The sequence below is a fragment of the Portunus trituberculatus genome, chromosome 36, assembly GCF_017591435.1.
Source record: "Portunus trituberculatus isolate SZX2019 chromosome 36, ASM1759143v1, whole genome shotgun sequence".
Lineage (NCBI taxonomy): Eukaryota > Metazoa > Arthropoda > Malacostraca > Decapoda > Portunidae > Portunus > Portunus trituberculatus.
The window spans coordinates 481381-486724 of record NC_059290.1 but is presented as its reverse complement, the minus strand read 5'-3'; the positions used below and the strand labels follow the sequence as shown (position 1 = coordinate 486724).

The 5344-nt window shown below is 41.2% G+C and overlaps 1 long non-coding RNA gene across 1 annotated transcript in view; it reads left to right on the top strand.

The window, feature by feature from the left end:
• LOC123513495 overlaps positions 1-4778 on the top strand; it is a 214259-nt gene extending 209481 nt beyond the window's left edge. The window contains exon 3 of the long non-coding RNA XR_006677380.1: positions 4146-4778. This is a non-coding gene — a long non-coding RNA (uncharacterized LOC123513495). The remainder of the gene's footprint in view (positions 1-4145) is intronic.
• The last annotated feature ends 566 nt before the right edge of the window (positions 4779-5344 follow it).

Genomic DNA, 5344 nt, shown 5'->3' with positions numbered 1-5344 from the left:
AAGGATTTTGGGTCGCCCTATGCGATCCTTATCATCTTTCGCTGCTCTGATAATTTCCCTGATGATAAGTGAGAGAGAGAGAGAGAGAGAGAGAAATTTAAACTTATTGCGTGGGTGAGCACAGGTGTTGAGGAGGAAGACGTGCGAGGCAGGTGAGGGCCAAGTGTGAATACGTAGACAAGTGTGAATGGACGCCAGGTGATAGATGATGAGCGTATGTGTGTGTGTGTGTGTGTGTGTGTGTGTGTGTGTGTGTGTGTGTGTGTGTGTGTGTGTGTGTGTGTGTGTGTGTGTTCGTGCGCGCGCAGATGTCTTGTAATGTGTAATGTGGAGACTGAAAAGTGGATAGGATGGGATGGATCGGGTTTTTAAAGGTGATGTCTTCTCTCTGTATCTCTTGTTTTCTGTTTATTTATTTTTTTTTATCTATCTACACTCCCTCTCTTTGTTTTTTCTTTTACCTCTCTCTCTCTCTCTCTCTCTCTCTCTCTCTCTCTCTCTCTCTCTCTCTCTCTCTCTCTCTCTCTCTCTCTCTCTCTCTCTCTCTCTCTCTCTCTCTCTCTCTCTCTCTCTCTATATATATATATATATATATATATATATATATATATATATATATATATATATATATATATATATATATATATATATATATATATATATATATATATATATATATATATATATATATATATATCGTCTGTTTCCGCCTCTTCTATCCAAATTTTCCGTGATCTCTTATTTCTCATCTCAAATGTAGTGCTCTTCTTTTATGCATTTTTCCTCTTCTCTCTTCAAGTATTCTCTTCCCCTCCTCTCCCTTCTTATTTCTTCTCTCCTCTTTTTCTTATATTTTCCTCAAACGTTCATTCTTCTCTCCTATCCTTCCTCTTCTTGAAAATGGTCATATCTGTTTTTCGCAAAATCTTTCTCTACTTCCCTGCTCTTCTCAAATCATCATTCTCTTCTCTTCTCAGATTTTATTTTCTTCTCTTCCAACATAAATCTTCTCTCGTCTTTCCTTTATTCTCTTCTTTGTTTCTCTTTCTGCGTCTTGCTTTCCTCTTTCCTGCTCCTCCTCCTCCTCCTCCTCCTCCTCCTCCTCCTCCTCCTCCTCCTCCTCCTCCTCCTCCTCCTCCTCCTCCTCCTCCTCCTTCTGAGAGCAGCGCTAATGAGGAGGAACTTGAAAGGAGGCGATGCAGTACATTACAAGCAAGTAAACAACATACATTAAAGACACATTAAAGCCACGCTGATCATAATTTAATTCAAGGCAAGGCAGCAGCATTGCACTTCTCCCTCTCCTGCTTCCATTTACGAATTAAATACACTCATAATACTAATTGTACTCATTATAGATATACCTGCTTATTCTGTGTGTGTGTGTCCGTGTGTGTGTGTGTGTGTGTGTGTGTGTGTGTGTGTGTGTGTGTGTGTGTGTGTGTGTGTTGGAAAATATTGTAGCTAAGTTAAGGGAAGGAGGAGGAAGGAAGGAAGGAAGGAGGCAGGGTATTGTTTAAATGCGTTTCCTCTCTCTTTCTGCCTGAAGTTGCTTTGGTGTGTGTGTGTGTGTGTGTGTGTGTGTGTGTGTGTGTGTGTGTCTCTCTCTCTCTCTCTCTCTCTCTCTCTCTCTCTCTCTCTCTCTCTCTCTCTCTCTCTCTCTCTCTCTCTCTCTCTCTCTCTCTCTCTCTCTCTCTCTCTCTCTCTCTCTCTCTCTCCCTTGTACTATAAGTTCCTCTCACACCTTTACGTTTTTCGAGAGAGAGAGACGCCAGGTATCTCAACACTCACACCTGTGCTGAATTGCCTTTGTTTTACTTGACCAAGGGAAAAAATATAGCGTGCGGATATTTGAGTTTCCGAAGAGCAATGGGAATACTCGTGAAGCGTTCAAGAGTCTTAGGCGTCCTCACGGGAGCCTTAAGGAGTTTTGGGTGTATCTGAGAGGCTTCTTCACTCCACACGCTGAAGGAGGGAGCTCGTGGCCTGACGCTCTGACATAGAAGTGATCCTGAGTGAGTTTTTGAATGGTTCTATACGCCTCTTAATGGGATTTAAGTCTTTCACACACTTTTTTTCTTTCTTGTGATTAACCCCTTCAGTAATGGAACATATTTTTACCTTTATAATTGTGTACGATAGACTATTTTATTGACATTAGGAAGAGTCTATGCAGGTCAGAAGATTAATGGCAGCAGTCTTCACTATTTTAATCCCCCCATGAGTTTCTGAATTGTATAAAATCACCAAATAGTAAACAGAATGAATGTGAAAACGCGTCATGGTACCGAAGGGGTCAAGTGTAAATTTATAGGTTTTTATTTGTTGGTTTTTTTCTTTGTATAGTTTTCTAGTGTTGAAGAAAGAGCCACATAAGATTTTAAATGTCTGGGAATCTTTCTGACAATTTAGTCAATCCACGTCATCCTCCCTTTGAGAATGTTTCAGTTGCTTGTCCATCTACCTGTATTTTTTATCCCTTGGTCTTCCTTCTCTTCATTCTCTGCTCTCTGCCATTTACCACAGCTCAATAGAACATTTTCTTTTAGTCAGTGAACCCAAACTTCAAATAATGCATTGTAAATCTAAGGCCAATGAGTCAATCTGCTTCAACTACCTTCCTTATTGTCACTCTTTCCTCTTTTCCTACAAACAACACTTCTCAGAATATCACCTTGACGGAGCACTGCAGGAACACTCACTGGAAAGCTCTCAGGTATTGACAGCATGTTAATGAGCTAGTTAATGAGCCATCTTTTGCTTTCCTTACTGTCTTTCCCTCCCTCTATTCCCACAAACAACACTTCTTAGAGTATCACCTTAGCGGAGTACTGCAGGAAAACACACACACACACACACACACACACACACACACACACACACACACACACACACACACACACACACACACACACACACACACACACACACACACACACACACACACTGGCTGTCTCAGGAATGCTTCTAGGTACTGACAACACGACAATAAGCCAAGAAATGACCCGTGGTGATGTGAGTGTGTCTTCTCTGGAACAGGGAGTCACCCAAGAGCTTCTTCCGCTTCCCTGTGTGCTGAGGCGTCCTGCTTTGCCAGGAAGTCCTCAGGAGTATTAGAATGCTTACCGCTATCCTGTAAACTCCTGTAGGATCTCCTCCTGTGCTCCTTCGTGATCTTGCTGGGGGCTCTGATGCGGCTTTGGTGTGTGTGTGTGTGTGTGTGTGTGTGTGTGTGTGTGTGTGTGTGTGTGTGTGTGTGTGTGTTGGTTTGTCAGGGAATCTTCAAGGAAATCTTGTTGTGTTTCCTTAACCTGATTATTGAGAGAGAGAGAGAGAGAGAGAGAGAGAGAGAGAGAGAAACTGAAAACTTGAAGATAGATGCATATTTTCTCTCTCTCTCTCTCTCTCTCTCTCTCTCTCTCTCTCTCTCTCTCTCTCTCTCTCTCTCTCTCTCTCTCTCTCTCTCTCTCTCTCTCTTACCCCAGTTTTTCTCCCTCTCTTTTAACTTGAGTAGCGAGAAATGTCAAACTTGGCGACACTTGGAATTTATGTGTTTTGTCGCGACATGACAGGGAGAGAGAGAGAGAGAGAGAGAGAGAGAGAGAGAGATTGTGTTTATATTTAGGGAAAGTATTTTAAAGAAGACACCTATGTTCTCTCTCTCTCTCTCTCTCTCTCTCTCTCTCTCTCTCTCTCTCTCTCTCTCTCTCTCTCTCTCTCTCTCTCTCTCTCTCTCTCTCGCATTGTTTTCGTGCGTGTATAACGTTGTGAATTTTTTTTTTTTTTCCTGTTCATGTGTCTTCTTTATTAATAGAACTGCTGCTCTACTTTTTACATGAAGAGACCAGCGTTTTCTCTCAGTACAACAACCTTTCCCATTAGTACGCTTCTTTACTATCAGCTGAATACATTTTTTTTTTCTTAACCGCAGTTTTTCGTCTCTTCATTAATACAATACCTTTCTTCATTAATAGGATAATTTTTTTCTTATATCTGTAACATTTTTTCATTACTACAAAAGCCTTTACGATTAACAAGCCTTTTTTTTTTTATATCAGTAGAGTACAGTACAGTTATTTTTGTCATCTAATAATTCTTATGAGTACTACCACTCTTATTTTTCGTATCACTAACACTATTTTCAGGTACACAACACTCCCACACTGATGAATGAAGGCAACACACACAAGTAAACACTTCCCAACACTCTCCAACTCCAGACTCCGTCAAGAGAGTAAGACATAAAGGAAATTATGCAAGTGGAGAGAAGATCTGCTATTCTGGGGCAGCTCAATGAGACGCAGAGTTCCTCCTTCACTCCTCTGGGTTAAAACACTGAATATGACGCTTCGAGGGAACGAAATAAGACCCGATTTGAATATGGAATCAGGACCAAATGAATGTGGATTGGAGACCGCGCGCCCATTATTGCTCTTCTTCCCTCAAAGCCCGGCGCTGAATCTCCCACTAACCGCATCTGGACTTCGGTGTACCCTGTTGCTACTGCTGGAGGAGGCGCAGAAGGAGGAGGAAGAGCAGGAAGAGAGAAAGAAGAGATGACACTTTGGAGGAGAAGGAAAGGTGAAATGAGTGAAAAAGAAGAAAAAGGCACAGAAAGACTGACAAAGGAGGAAGGAAGAGAAAGGATGATACTTTTGGGTGTAGAAAGAAAAGTGATATGAGTGAAAAAGAAGGAAGAAAAGGAAGAAAGCCACAGGAAGACTGACAAGAAGTGAGAGGCGATAAAGGCGCAAAAGGAGGAGGAAGAAGAGCAGGAAGCGAAGGAAGGAATAACACTATGAAGAAGATAAGGAACACCTCTGTGAAAATAAACGAGGAAGAGGAACAGGGAGAGGAAGAGCAAGGAACACTATAAGAACAATGAATAGGAGGAAAAGAAGAAAAGAAAGGAACACTGTTAGAAGAACAAGCAAGAAAAGAGAATAAAGACAGAAGAAAATAGAAAGACCACAAAAAGGAATAAAGGAAAGTAAACGGGAGACAAGTAATAAAAAAGAATCAGGAAGAAGAATAGGGAAATAAACTAAGAGAACGAAAACGAATGGTAATAAAAGCAGAGAGAATAAACGGAAGAAGAAGAAGAAGAAGAACGAATAAAACTAGGAAGATCGACAAGACATTGAAATACGTTTAGAAGGAAAGAGAGAGAGGAAGAAGAAAAAAATAGAATAAGAGGGAAAAGAAGAGAAGGAGGAAGAGCTGGAGAGTATTCTATTGGTAGGTGAAGGAAGACGATGAACGAAGAGGAGGAGGAGGAGGAGGAAGGAGAGAAGCTAGGATAAGAAAGAAGGAACAAGAGCATGAGCAGAAAAGATGAGGAAGA